Source organism: Choloepus didactylus, chromosome 21, assembly GCF_015220235.1.
Source record: "Choloepus didactylus isolate mChoDid1 chromosome 21, mChoDid1.pri, whole genome shotgun sequence".
Classification (NCBI taxonomy): domain Eukaryota; kingdom Metazoa; phylum Chordata; class Mammalia; order Pilosa; family Megalonychidae; genus Choloepus; species Choloepus didactylus.
The window spans coordinates 8,616,530-8,633,016 of NC_051327.1; the positions used below are offsets into that span (position 1 = coordinate 8,616,530).

A 16,487-nucleotide genomic window follows, 5' to 3' on the forward strand; every position below is an offset into this window, starting at 1 on the left:
TGAGAACTTCCCATAGGATTATAGAATATTTGCCACCCCCCACACCTTACCAATACATTAATAGGGTTATTGTATATAAGAAGGGGAGAAAACTGTTAAGAATTGAAAGGCTTAGACCCAATTTATAAAGGAATCCCTCATGAAACCCAAAGACAACAGAGGAGCCAAAACAAGACAACAAAAATTTTAATCACTGAAGCTCACAGCTACAGGAAGCAATGAGCACAGCATAACTCCTAGCCAGATCAATGTAAGACTTCACACTCAAAGTCTATTTACCTTAGTTTGCATTACAAATTATTGTCTGGCTTTCAACACTAAAACACAAAGCATGCTAAAGGAAAAACAAAACAAAACAAAACAAAACAAAACAAAACACTATCCAAAGATGAGGGCAACATCAGTACCAGACCCAAATTTGTCAGAGATGTTGGAATTATCAGAGGAATAATTTAAAAGACCTGAGATTTATGTGCTAATGGCTCTAAGGGAAAAAATGGACAACATGCAGAAACTGTGAGGTAGGAGGTGATGAGCAAGATTTTGGAGTAAGACATACCTGGTACACAAGCCCCTGAGAAACAATGAAAAATGGGCAGAATTTGTCAGAATTAACTTTCCCCAAAGTCTGGAAGACAATCAAGGCTAGACAATGACTCAACAAATAATTAATGTTATTTTTGAAGTCAGGAAAAAAAAAGAAAAAAAAATGTGAGAAATTTAGGACAGTCCCAGGGAAAATTTATCATCTTTTTAAAGCTTGTTAATATTAAGAATAATATCAATTGATGTTGAATGGTAAACTATGTTTGTATTCCAGAAAGAAGCCCATCTTGCTCTTAAAGTATTATCAATTTCACATATAAGTAGAATGCATTTTCTAAAACATTATTTATTTTTTGTATCTATTTTCCTGAGGTTATTCTCTATTGTTTTATTTTCTTCTAAAATGTCTTCAAATAAATGAAATTGGGATTTATTCTCTCTTATTCTGTTTTGTGAAAGCTTTGTAAAATTGACATTATTTTCCTTATAGGTCTCAAATAATTTTATATTGTAATAACCTGTGCTTTGAGAGTATGTGTCAAAGATTTTAAATGCAAATTTCTACTTCTTTTATTAGGTATAGAACTGGCACAATTTGATGTGTCTTCTTGTGTGAGTTTTGATAGTATGTTTCTTTCAAGGGTATACTGATTTCATCTAAGGTGCTATATTTATTGGCATAAAGTTATTTATAATCTTAATATTCTTTTCATATTTGTAAAATGTATGGTATGGTTATTCTCTTTCATGATATCGGCGATTCTTTTTATCTGAACAATTTAGCTATGAGTTTATCAATTTTACTGATCTCTCAAAGATCTTTTGTTTGCATTGATTGTTTTTTTATGTCATTTTGATTATCTCTGATCATTCTTGCTTTCTTTCTCATTTTTAATTTGAGATTTATTTGATCTTTTTCTAGTGTATTTTAGGTGTAAGCAAAGAAATTGATTTCAGATGTTTGTTATTACAATACATGGCTTTCTGCCGTAAATTTTCCTTTTTTTACTGCTTTAATGACATACCACAACTTTTATATGCTATGTTTAATATTCACTCAGAAAAAGATAATTTCTAATTTCCCTATTTTTTTTTTTTTTTTTTTTTTTTTTTTTGACACACTGGTTATTTTCAGCATGTTATTTGGTTCACAAATGTTTGGATGTTTTCCAGAAATCTTTGGTAACTGATTTTTAATTGAATTCCACTCAAGACAAAGAATAATATTTGTGTAACTTAAAACCTATTAAATTTACTTAGACTTGTTTTATGTACTAGAATTACTGAAATTTGTTTTATAGGCCAGAATTTTGGATACCTTAATAAGTGTTCTGTGTGCACTTACAAACAGAATATGTTTTCTGCTGCTATTGAGTAGAATGTTCTATAAATGTCAATTAGGTCAAGTTGGTTTATAACACTGAGCAATTCTATTAAAATTTTTCTGAGTTATTGACTTTCTCTCTTTCAAGAGAGGGTTAAGATACTTGTTAAATCATACTTTGAAAGTTATCATTGTTATGTATATATGTTAAAGTTCACAATAAAAAAGTGCATTAAAAAAGAGAGGGTTATGGAATTTCTATTTGTAATTGTGGATGTCTTTTTATCCTTACATTTCTATCAGGTTTTTTATTCATGTTTTTGGAAGCTCTGTTATTAGAAACATGGGCATTTAGTATTATGTCTGCTTCATTAATATACCATTTTATTATCATAAAATGTATTTTTTAATCCATAATAATATTCTTTCCCTGAAATCAAAGTATATCCATTTCAGCTTTCTATTGACTAGCATTAGTATGTTATATATTCTCTACTCTTTTAAAAATGTATTGTGTCCATTTACTTAAATTATGTCTTGTAAGCAAAATACACTTGGGTCTTACTTTTTTTAAATCTGATTTGACAATCTTTGCCATTTTCTGACTATGTGAACCATTTATATTTAATGTGGTTATTGATAAAATTAGGTTTAAGTCTATCATTGATGTTTGCTTTCCATTCCCCCCATGGGATTTTTGATCCCTTTCACTCTTTTCTAATTTCTTTTGATTAACTGATTATTTGTTTTGTGATTCTATGGTTTCTTTATATTGTTGCTTTAAAAACCATATTTTATTTTGTTATTTTAGGTTTGCCTTAGGGTTCATTGTGTAGGTGGTATAGATATTTTGTCACAGTCTGTATGAAATGGTAATTATTCCTTTTCACATTAAATTTTTAAAATATTTTTTATTATTATGGAAGTAGTTAATTATCCTTAAAAGAGATATAATTAATTAAAATATCAATAATTTAGTTATCATTTTGCCTGTTCTTCGTTATTTTGTCTCAATCAATATTTCTATCTAGTGTCAATTTACTTATACCTGAAGGGCAATCTTCAACGTATCTTATACTGCAGGTCTGCAAATGATGAAATCTTATGTCATTTTCTGTGGCTAAAATGCCATTATTTTTGCATTCTTTTTTGAAATGTATCTTCCCTGGGTACAGAATTCTAGAGTCACAGTTTGTTTATTTTCCAGTACTTCAATGCTGTTGCTCCACATTCTTCACAATTGTTTTGCTTCTGACAAGAAATCTCTTGACATACTTTTCTTTGTTCCTTAGGCATACAAAGTGCCTTTAACTCTTTTGCTGTCTAAGTTTTATTTTTTGTGTTTATTTTCTTCCCAATGACCTTGGACAATTTGATTAAGATATACCATTAAGTAGATTTTCTATGTGATTCATGTTTCTGGAGTTTGTTAATCTTGGGTATTTTTGTGGCATTTGGGAAACTTCCAGCTATTATTTCTTTAAATAATTTAAAACCTCTTCATTTAAGGACTTCATTTACATATACACATGGCTGCACGAAATTGCCCCAAAGCTCATTATTGTTCTTTTCATGATTTTGATTTTTTTTCTGTCTTTCATTTTGGATACTTTCTATTGCTATATCTACAAATTCAATAGATTTCTGGAAAGACTATTCAAACTCAGGGATTCTGTGCAGCTTCGAATATGTTCCTGCTTTTGCAGTTGTTGTCTGGAAAATATCTTAAGGCAGTAAGTTTGTTCAGTCATATAGCTCATCTCTTTTTTTCCCATAAACCATGGAAACTTTCCTTCAGTTCCTGATGTCTGTGTCATGGCATGAATATCAATTTTTCAAATATTTAGTCTTAGTTTTCTTACTTTTGTTTCAGGTGGGAGGTTAAATAGGGTTAACTAATGTTTCAGATTAATTGGAAGTGGGAATGAGGATTCAACATATCTCGAGATGAGTTCTGGATTTAGTAGTTCCATTATTTTCTAATGATTAATCTACTTTTAATAAACTCTTATATTCCATACTAATACAAAGAAATATTATTGATATTTTCTTTAAAGCAAGTATTATAATCTGACTGCTTCTGTTATTGCTTTAGTATCCATATACCCTTGAAAGTATAATAAAAACTCTTCAGAATTTTCCATTTTCAAATCTTAGTCCCCTGCAACCTATTATTTACACCACAGCCTTGGCAGTCCTGTAACTGATGATGCATCATATCTCTCCTGAGCCCAAAATCCTCCAAAATTTGCATTTTTCAATCAGAGAAAATAGCAAATTTTACAAAGGCCTGTACAGTCCTCCATGATGAGGTCCTGCATTAAAATCTATCATCACCTATATTTACCCATCATGTCCTCAGCTCAAAACACCTTCAGTTCTGTTTCTCCTCAACATAACAGTGATAGTATCACTTAAGAACCTCTGAACTGCTGTATTTCTCTCAGTGAATATCCATATGGCCCACTCATTTGTTTCTACTTTTAAGTGTTATTTTCACAGAGAGTGCTCCTGGCTACCTTAAATAAAAATTTAACTGAAATCTTTCTGAAAAAAAAAAAAAAAAAAAAAACTATCCCCCATTCTGACTACTTGTTCTATTCCATTTTCATAAAACTCATTAGGTTCAATCATACCATATAATCCATTTCTCATTTTGCCTATATTCTACATCTTTCTAAGGGAATACAAGACCCATAAAGATAGAAATTTTGATTGTTTCATTAGCAATGCATATTTGTTGCCAGAAATGGATCAATTTTCATAATCTTTATCACAGACTATTTTGCAACTTTTTCTGCATAGGAACTTCAGATTAAATAATGAATGGTCTATACAGAGTCCCTAGTTCCATTAAGTCTGTTGCTTAGTGAAAGATACATTAAAACAGATTGTATGTGGGAAAACTAAGAATGGAACCTAATCTGGACTTTAAACTACATATAAATTTGTATGTGAAGTATGAGTATAAGTTAGTCATCTCAGTGGTAGATTTTGGTTTGAAAGCAAGGAAATAATTTCTTTATTTCTATACCTCTTAATGATGTATTCTTGCCCATCCCTATGGAGGCAGAGTACAAGGCTAAAGAAATGCCGGATACAGTATAAAATGGCTATAAAATAATTTATTGTTTATGAATCCTACAATCAAATTTAAATAGAAAATTTGCACATATTTTCCAGGTTTTCTTTAGGACTGTTTTCACCTCTTTGTTCCTCAAACTGTAGATCATGAGATTCAGCATGGGTATCACCAAAGTGTAAAGCACAGAGCCCATTTTACCAGTATCAAAGGAATGACTGGATTTGGGCTGCACAGGCATGAAGAATGGAGTTCCATAGAAGACAGCCACCACTGTCAGGTGAGAGCCACACATGGAGAAGCCCTTATGCCTGCCCCCTGCAGAGCTCATCCTGAGGATGGCCTTGAGGATCAGCATGTAGGATGCGAGGACTCTCAGAAGAGATGAACTAGACTAAAATCTGAAACAATCAGTATTATCAATTTAATTTCATGTGTGTTTGAGGAGAGCAATAATATCAAGGGCAGAGTATCACAGTTCAAATGTCTGACAACATTATAGCCACAAAATGAAGAAAAGAATGTATTTTGGATGATCAGCAAAGACTCAAAAACACTGTAAAAGATAAATTATCACCACTAGAAGATGACATGCTCTTTGTGACATGATGTCTGTATAGAACAGTGGGATACAAATGGCCACACAGTGATCATAGGCCATTGCTATTAAAATGAAAATTTCACCAGTGATGAAAATACAGAAGAAAGTGAACTGGGTAGCACACCAATTAAGTGAGATCATATTTTGATCTTTTAGAAAATTAAATAGCATTTTGGTCCCACAGCTGTTGAGTAACAAAGACCATTGGGGGCCAGATATCTGAGGAAAAAGTACACAGGTGTTTGTAACCTACAGTTTAACATGCTGCTGAGGATGATCAAGTCCAGTTTATGCATGACTGAGGCCATGTAACCATTGAGGAACAGCCTAAATAGATCAGGATGATCTATGATTCCCATTAGGATAAATTCATTCAGAATTGTGAGATTATTTTTGTCCATCCAGACCACTCAACAGGAAAACTATATCAGAAACAATTATGAGAGGAATTGATAACTTTTGGGATATATGATTGAAAAACATTTATTTATATAATTTCCTTAAGACAAATCCATAGCAACAATTTCAGAGTATTTGCTATTATTTTGTAAATTTAAAACATCAGTACATAGATCAATTATCCCCCAAAAAACATTCTAGTGGTGTGCTTCATCAGTAGGATAAAGATATCATTAGCTACACTCAATAATTTTAGTGTCACATGAGGAGAGTTGTTTAGAATATATCATTGCACCAGTGATATTTCCTGCATGTTGTTAGTCACAAAATAAACATATCTTGGAAGAGATCCTAGCATTAAAATTTCCCAAAGATGATACAATTGAAAAATATTTTATCATTAATATAATTACTATTTGGAAATCTTCTAAGGAAAATCTAAATGGATTTTTTATTGGATTCTGGAAAGGAAGACATAGAAAATAAAGAAAGGAAGGAAGGAAGAGAGAGGGAGAGGGAGGGAGGAAGGAAAGAAAGAGACAAAAAAAGAAAGAAGAGAAGAGAAGAGAAAAAAGTGGATGATAAAATTTGTAAAATACATCTTTTGTGGTAAATTGTGACAATAAATTAGGCATTTATACTTTTGGCAGTAACTTTTGTGTTTGTTTCTCCTTTGGTATGAAAATTGTATGACATTTTACTAAGATAATGTTTTGATTTATGAGCTCAATCCTGAAATATTAAGGGAATGATGTTTAATAATGTTTGCTAATTACTTTCAAGTGTTCTAGCATTTTAATCTCTCTGTGTCAGACACACACACAGTGGATTTTAATTATTGAATTGATGGTGATGGTAAATGGATTACAAATGTTTTGTTCTTCTATTTGATTTCATGCTTAAAACTATTCATAAGAAATTGACAAAAACCTATAGAAGAATGTAGAAAGCTCTATATCATAATGTAGCCATGTGAAATCTATTATACACCCAGATGAAACAGTTTGAAACAAGTAATGTCCTTAAAAATGGTTGAGCAGCAACAGAAATAAGAAAATTGTGACAGATTACTTTATATTCTTTTCTTTTTTAAGGTAACTTCAAATGGGCAAAAAGAATCTTTCTTCTCTATCTCCCAATTATTCATGGAAAATGCTGAACCCTGTGGGATAAAGTAGATCTACAGAGGAAATTGTGATAGCCTATTTAAAATCATTCTTAATAAGGGAAAACATACAGCAGATTTAACAATTATGTGTAAAGAATATATTATAATAAAAGGGAGCTGCCCCCAGCTCTAACTCTCAGCATCCCCATTCCTTTGCCCAGATAGCAGGTTCATGGAGCAAATGTAGATGGAAATAAGAGATAATATTAACCATTTCTCCTTTTGCTTTTCCTCATGGTTACATCATTGTTTCTAAATCATTTCTTCAATATTTATTTATCATTTCAGATGTTACGTTTTGAATATCTAGTATGATAGATAAGAATTTAGCAAGCATATATCATCTCCTTCAATAAACCCTAGAGTCATGTAACTAATTTAATTTCCTTTAGATCTTCACTTAATCAACATTAGACACCAAAACAATGCTTTTAATGATTTTACATATTGCAACGATCATCATTGTATTCTGAGAAAGGTGGATTGACTAACAATTCTTAAATTTCTGACTTATCTATAAAAGCAAGTATTTACACTGTGACAATTTTTTTTTCTATTATGAATTAAGGTATATATATGTATGTATGTGTGTGTGTGTGTGTGTGTGTATAACATGGCAACTGGCTTTTCTACTGAAAATCCACATGTGAATCTCCAGTATTGCAGGTCACAGTACAATAAAAGAGCAATGATGAAAACCATAGATTCCTCTGTGGGGTAGAGAGACAACATGAAATTCATCAAATAACCCAGTGTGGGGAAGTAGTGTTAACTAAGAGAAACACAATTACACAATTACATGTCCCATTTGCAATCATTAAACTTCCAATTTCTGTTTTGTTTATCTGCATGTCTCAGACAAAAGATATTTGTTTCACAGATGTGATCAACAACATACCACTGAGACTCTTGCAAAATCTATGTGTTCATAGATTCAAATACTATCTTTCTATCTTTATTTTATATTCCATCAAATAAAGACACTACCCCATACAATACAATTGAATTGATGACTGAATTATAATGGAATTGACAATGTTGTGGGACATAGATATTATTATTTTAAAAATTCCTTTCACAGATAGATGTCAATGAAAATGTCAGAATAGGAAACTTCAAAACTCCATCCATTCACTAAAAAGTTATTAAAGTGTCAGAGTTCTCATAAAAAATTAAGATTTTGGGAACACAGGAATCTAATAAAAAACACCCAATGTCCGGGAAATGCTTAATAAAGAAAGAGACTTTCAAATTATGGTTAGAGAATGCTATGGCATTTCAACTTACTGGCCTACTCTGATGGTTTGAAGCTGTATGTTCCCCATAAAAAGCATGTTCTTAAAGCTAATTAATTACCATGGATGTGGATCCATTTTAATAGGGTCTTTTGGTGAGTAGGATCTTAACTTGAGATGTGACCCACCTCATTCCAGGTGTGTCTTAATCTTCTTATGTTGTACCTTATAAGATGACAAAAGAGAGAGAGGACACAGAAAAAAGCCACAGAAAGGACAAGAGAGACAGAGAAGCTGAGAAAGAAAAGCCAGAGAAGCTTAGAGAGAAGGACATACAGAAGCTAAGAGAGACAGAACCTAAAAGAGAGAAACATAGAGAGGTTAGGAGAGGAAACCCCTGAAACCAGAAGCTAGAGGCAATGAAACCTGGTGTGCCTGTTGGAAACTGTTGTGTACCCCAGGAAAGACTATGTATTTTTGATCCACTCTGGTGGGTGCAACTTTTCATGGGTGGGACCTTTTGATTAGATTACTTCCATGAAGGTGGGATGCCACCCATTCTAGGTGGGTCTTATTTAGTTTACATTTTGAAGAGAGCAGAGAGACACTTAGAGAGAAAATATGCAGAGACATTTTCAAGACAGCTGGTGAAACCAGACATCTGGAGTTGCTAAGCTAAGAGATGAAGCCCAGAGTTTGCTCCGGAGAAGCTAAGAGAGGACCCACGATGCTTAAGGAGATGACAACTGGAATCAGAAGTTGAAATCAGTACAAGCCAGAAGAAAAGAACCAGCAGACAGCAGCCACATGCCTTCCCAGAAGATTGAAGTGTTCTGGATGTCATTGGACTTTGCTCAGTGAAGCTAGCCTCTTATTGATACGTTAGTTTGGACACTTTTATGGCCTTAGAACTGTAAATTTGTAACCTGATGAATCAGCTTTATAAAAAGCAATCCATTTCTGGTATTTTGCATTCTGGTGGCTTTAGCAAACCCTGGGGAGAAGGAAGAGACTAGCAGCTGTGCCATATGCCTTCCCATGTGACAGAGGAACCCCACATTGCCAGCATCCATTATTCAAGAAGAAGGTATTACCCTATTTATGCCTTGATTTGGAAATTTTCATGGCCTCAGAATTGTAAACATATAACTTAATAAATCCCCTTTGCAAAAGCCAACCCAATTCTGGTATACTGCATTAATTCAGCTTTAACACATTAAAACACCTACCATCCCCCATTCACCAGCTGAAAGCCACCCCTAAGGGATGTTGTTCCATGTTTCAGAGGCCTCTTTATGGCTCCAGGGGAAATACCCATCCTATTCTGTAAAAAACCATGATAGTGTGTTTTGATCTTCTGGTAGATCCCTGAAGAATCAGCTCAAAGACTTACATTTGTTTCACCCATCTTAGAGCTTTCTAAGGTCTATCAAGTCCACCTGACTAACATTTGTCAAAAATACTTAAAGGAGAATATGCTAGCTGAAGTGTCTGGGGGAAGGGATAACATACAGGGCAAGCAACAGAAGAAATCCTGGAAAGGAAGAGTTTAGGGTTGGACATACTTGGGATATAAGTGATTTGAACACTTTTGCATCAATTAGGGAACCCAAAAACCATATGTATACATTGGACTAGGAGCATGCACAGAAAATATCTCAGAAGACCCTAAGCTTTCACCTCCAACTAACCTTTATATTTTGTGCAAGCAAAAAAGTGAAGGCTATGGCATGGTTGTAAATGGCCTGGCAAAATGTGGAAGGAGTGCCTAAACACATAGTCAGTCTGCAAATATCAGCAGTTTTCTTTTGTATTGATTTAAGGAAATCTAGACCAAATCATTAACTGATCACTTCAAATAGTAGGAAAGAACTTAAGTAAAAACACATTTAAAATAAGATAGTTTGTGAAAAATAGTTTTAAAAAGTCAGTGAACAAACAACTATAACACGCATCCATGAGGGGAAAGAAGAATTGGATTTCAAGAGTTTCCACATATAGTATTCAGACACACAAATACCAGTTTTCAAGAAAAATTTATGAGACATAGAAAGAAACAAGAAAATATGGCTCATTCATATGAAAAGAAAAAAAGGAAAAGTATCCTCGAGGAAGCACAAATATTGGAATTACTAGAGAAAGACTAGTATCAACTGTCTTATGTATGTTGAAAACTGAACTAAAGGAAACCAGGAGAACTATGTCTCACCAAATAGAGAGCAACATTAAGGAAATAGAAATTATGAAAGAAACCAAATAGAAAATTTAGAAATAAAAAGTGCTACAACTGAAACAAAATATTCACTAGTGAGGTTCAACAGCAGATTTGATAGGGAAAAGAAAGAAGCACTGAACTTGAAGATAGGTCATGTGAAAATATCCACTATGAGGATCAGAAAGAAAAAGAATGATGAAAAATAAACAGTGCGTAAGGGAATTGTGGGGCACCATCAAACACACCAACAGAAGCATAATGAGAGTCCAAGAAGGAGAGGAAGGGGAAGTAGGGAAAGAATGAATATTTGAAAAGGTAGTGGTTGAAAACAAATATGATGAAAGACATGAAGCTGTACATATAAGGTCAATTGACTTCAAGTAGGATCAACTCAGAAATTCAAAATGATATACTATACACTATTAACTTAACTACATAGATAGATTAAAAAACAGTACTATTTCATTTTTGGTTTGTAGCTCTTGTGTGGGTGTGTGTATGTATATGTGTGTGTGTGTGTGTGTGTGCGTGTGTGTGTATACTTACTCATTAGGCATTATGGTGTGGTTGAGCCACACTGTACTGAAACAGTTTAATATTTTCATTTGGCCTCACCTCCAACTACAAGTGGTGCCTATTATATATAGGACACACACTATATATATAAAGGTATAAATTGTGAAATAACAAGGGGAAGCAAAGCTGTATAAAAGCAGGTATTTTGTGTACTATTTGTGTTGAGCTGGTATTAACTCAAACTTGATTGCTATAAATTTAAAAATATTAATAGCACTCTCCAGAGTAAACACAAAGAAAATTAATAAAACATCTCCAGAAAAAATATTAGAAAGAAATTGAAATGAAAGTTGAAAAATTAGGTAAACACAATGAAATGAGAAAAAGAGGAATTGAGGAAAAATTATCCATCAAGACATGAATAAGATGAAAATATTATAAATGTAATCACACCTCACAACAGAACACAGTCTACATGGGATAAAATTTGACAAATTTAAAGTGAGAAATAGACAGTTCTACAATAATGGTTGGAGACATCAAAACATATTTTTGGGGGTTCACAATTCAATGCATAATAGAGCATAGCCTCTCATTGTCATGCATTATAAGACCAGAGTATAAGAGGAAATTAGAGAAGTCAAATCATTCTTCAGAGTCAGTCCTCTAACCCTAATATAACTTTCAGCACTAAAAGAAATATCTATATTTCTATATGAGAGATCTAGAAAAACATGCATTTTGATGCATTCATTTAAATAAAAATTAATTTACAGACAAAACACCTGAAACCACTTAATAAATAAGGTGTGGATAACACTCCAATTTTAAGCCAAATGCATATTTCTGCTCCATAATTCTGCAAGGACAGTTCTTTGCTTACACCTATAGTCATAAAGATTTTAATCTTAGTTCTAATCTCTTTTTGATGTGTATTAGTTATTCAAATGATAATTTGTATCATTTCAAAAGATTCCTCTAACCTTGGATGTAACATCCAGGGGCAGTCCTCTTGCTCATTAGGCATTATAGTGTGGTTGAGTCACACTGTACTGAAACAGACAGTTTAATATTTTCATTTGGCCTCACCTCCAACTAAAAGTGGTGCCTATTAAATGACATTGATCATTTGAATTATGTTGTGAATTTGGAAAATAGGCTAGAAAGGAAAGACTCAGCACAAAACTGATCTGACAAAACTGAAGGAGGGGCATTTTGTTGTATTTTGTTGTTGTTCATTCAGCTCCTGAAATTCAAGGAATCCCTTTCAAAACACTAGCTCAATACAAGCTAAAGAAACAGAAACATAAGTGATCACATACATTAAGCAACACAGTCTTTGCACAAATAAGTTGGAAAAATCACTAAAAAATATACTAATAACCCCTTCAATAATTAAAAAATAAGGAAACTTCTGGAAGGGAGAAAATCTCATTGCCCTACAAGCTAGAGACCTCCCTACCCTCCTAAACCCCTTTCCACTCTAGCTGAAAGATCTCATGCCAGGCTGTTCAAATTTAAAAAAAAAAAAGATATTTAGATATTTCCTACACACTAGGAGACAGCTTCCCCTCGGACAAGGAAGATTTAGGATTGTTTCTCATGAAGCAGGCAAGAACTCTCATGGTTAGGTCTACTCTCATGCCCCAAGCATGAGACCTTGTAGGACCTAGCTCAGGAGGGATGAGAAAAAGTGAAGGCTCCTCTAAAGTCCAGACCCATTTAGGCCCACTGCAGAGAGCAATAATTGAGCTTAGACTTCTCTTTCACCAATCTCCCCTTCCCTTTCACACAGACATCAGAATACCATACATTTCATTGGACAATCTAAAGGGGAGATGAAAAGGGGAAGAAAGAAGGCAAGTAAGGATTGTTGGTAAAACACATTAAAGAGACAAAGGTGAAGGAACAAGGGTCTTGTGTGTGTCCCCTCTTCCCCACTCCTATTTCACCCACACAAAAACATTGGTGATTAGATACTAGGGGATAGAGAGAAGAACCAAATGTAAGTATATGGGGCCCCAGCTACACCAATCATCCCAGGAGAGTGTGTCCCTTTTCCTTTTCCAAATCACTCCACCACCACCACCAACAACAACAACCCAAGGACCTGTCCTAAAAGGCCCAACTTGCCCTTGGATGGAAAGATGTTTCAAATGGAGAATAACTAAAGTTGGGCTAGAAACACATGTCCTCATGTTCTGTGCTAAGATTAATGGTGGGGAGAGTGTGGGTGTGTGGGGGGGGGGGTAGGTTGGAAGTTCAATGATCTTTTGGTGATTAGTGACAAGAGCAGGAGACCAGGGCTGGAAGGAAGCAGGTGCTTATGCCACTGGAATGCTGACTTGGGTCCTCAGCTGGTCAGTACCTTCTTGCATATCTAGGGAATGAAGAGGGCTCAGAGGACTGAGAGGCCAGCTCCCAACACTGTACTTTCTTGGATGCCTTATTGTGTCCAAATGGGACTGAGGCATAAAGCTGTTCCTTCTCTTCCTTACAGAGGTTTGGTTCTTTGGGAAATTGTTGGTTGGCTTGTCATGATCAGTGTTCACAGCCTCCATATTGAGTTTAATTGTTTTCACTTTGCACCCGTAGAGAGTTGTAAGTTTGAAGATGGTGTGGAGAGTGCACTTCAAGTATGGTAGCTTATCTGATGCTGCCAGGAGTGTCAGCTCAATGCTGGTCCTATAGCCAAACAGGACCGAGGAGCTCCAGCATCAACCACCCTCCACCGGGACTTTTGTACCAGCAGAGCTAATTCAGCAAGTGCTTGACTCAGTGGCTGCTGGCAGTCCAACAATGCTGCCGGCAGTCTTATCCAAGAAGTAGGCCAGAAGACAATGCATGACAGCCTGGTGGATGATAATGAGGGCATCAGCCTGATTCTCCAGCTCCATGAAGACAGGCTCCAGCCACTGCACCAGGTCCTGGTATGATTCCATACCAGGACACTGATACAGGTATTTTCCCTGAAAGAAAATGGCAAACTCTTCTGGGTACTGCTTCTCGATCTCTGCATGTCATCTCCTTGCACACACCAGCATCAATCTCATTCAGAATCTTCCACTGCTCATAAGTCACCCCAGGGATTCAATGGTCTAGATAATCCTCTCCAATTAGCTTGTCCTTTGAGGTTTGAAGTTCACTATGTCTTCTTCCTCCAGAAACTTCCTTAAAGCTTGAGCAAACTGTTTTCCCTGCAATGAGAGTCCAGCATCACCTCTAATCTTCCCTAAGATTTTGAACTCACTCTCTCTGTGCCGACAAAGGTAAATGGTGTCAGGTTGGACATGGAAATTCATGAGGTAGTAGACTATCTTACTCTGGATATACTCTTGGACTCTATTCACTACAAATTGATGGCCCACACTTATCACCTTGATCAAATAAAGATTCTTGTCATAATTGTCTGGGTTGAGGTGCTGAGAGGTGGCTTTGTAGCACTCGATTCTCTCCAGGAAGTCTTCATCACATTCTCCCTGTTCCTTTAAGGGTAGTCAGGGCTCGACATCCTTATGTCCAAGATATTGGCAGCAATGACATCAGGATCATCACAGACAGACTCCACAAACAATACCTTAAAGGAATTCTCCTTTAAGACCTCATTGTCAGGTAGGAGGAAGTCATAGGACTCATAGGTCTTGACTGCTTCATACTGATACACTCCAAACTGAACACCTTGGTGGGAACCACAATCCATCTGAGTTAGTGTGTGAGTTTCTTTGACAGGTATGTTTTGCCCCAGGCTGGCAAGCCCATCAGAAGGATGAGAGTCAGGGAGTTGGTCATGTATGAGGCTCACAAACATTTCTATGAAGCTGAGAGATTTGGGGTTCTAATTTCATGTTCTGTTCTGAGAAAGAAAACATATCAGTTCTTCAGGAGACCTCCTATGATTCCTCCTACAATTCCTCCTGGCAGCAGCCCTGGCACTTCCCCAGTGATGAGGAGGATCAGAGCAGATGGCTGTGGCCAGCCATGAGCACACACACAGAGATATGCCTTTTTAAGGATGTAAATCAACCTTCCTAGAAAAGCTGCATATATAAGAAGTGAAGTGGAATTGGGAATGAAGACTGATGTTGATTATGGAATAAGGAATGAAGGTAGGATGAACTCAATTTATTTGTGAGATTAAAAGAAAGGTATAAAATGAGTAACACACATATTCATAATTTGTATTCTTTCTCAATTTTTAAAAAATATTTTAGGGCATGTTAAAGAAGTCTAACTTCATCCTCAGAGATAAAACTTGGAAAAAGCCACGTGTAAACTGCTGAATATTGAAATAATTTTTGGTAAATTAAAGTTGTGTATCCAACAAATAATACTTATATCAAGGTGCTTGAGAGAGGATTGTACAAAATAACACAGGAACACAAGGAAATTGTACGTAAATTAATGTTTCTCAATAGGGAAATCAAAGTTAACCTGGGTAATTAACAAAGACCAAGTGGCATCATTTCCTGTTCTCAGATGCTTTGGGAATAATAACAAATTACATTCAAGCTCCCAGGTATCTGTCTCAAAGGGGAGAAATACTCATAAATTTCTCTGATTTCAGTGAGATTAGCAAATACATGAGAGAGCAGTAGCACATTTTTTCATTTAAGGTGAGTAGAGGACTCTAGTCATGACTGTCAGATTAGCTCCAGTGACAATTCTTGGCTCCTGGTTTCAATTTAAATTACAGAAATGACAATAATACCAATGCCAGACTCAGCACAGCATGCTATACATATTTTCTTATTTTAAATGATGTTTTCTGGAGTAACTTGGTATTTTTAGCATCATTATTATGCTCTTTGAAGAAAGCAAAGACTCTGTTTCTATATTTATGATTTCTTTATTAATCCTGGAAATCTAAACAATGAAAATTCTGAAAGGGAAAGTTGAAAGCACCATTTGAAAGTTTCATCTAGAATTGGCCTTAGGAAAGATGGTGTTGGTCAGGTCGGGGTTATTGATGCTAAAGAAGGTTTATGTTTCAAATACTCATAGTTTCCAATGAAAGCTCTCAGTAATTCAGTAATGTAATATTAGCATTATCATTGTCTCCTACTGGTTGCACCTACACAGTTTCATTTGTGGCGTGGATATCTGTGCTCTCATTTTACCAATACCATATACAATACAAGGAATTGTCAGAGTTTAAATTCCCTCCTTAGCAGACCCTTTGAGAAAGACTTGGGTGTATGATGTTTAATTGGTAGGTGGTTCCAGGAAGTATAAATGTGGAAATGAAGAATGTGGGACAGGGAAGGGAAAAAAGCTAACAATGTGTCATAGAAAGCAAATTAGTGCTATAAGCAAGTGAGACTCAATCACTTGAAATGCTTCGATGTGCTCTGCAGAAATCTTCTTGGACTTGTCCTAAGATCAGAGAAGCTATAGTTTGGAC

General features: G+C 35.0%; 1 pseudogene; it reads right to left on the reverse strand.

Annotated features, from left to right (window-relative positions):
* Nucleotides 1-13,410: 13,410 nt before the first annotated feature.
* On the reverse strand, nt 13,411-16,198 carry LOC119518093 (annotated as a pseudogene).
* Between the last annotated feature and the right edge of the window lie 289 nt (nt 16,199-16,487).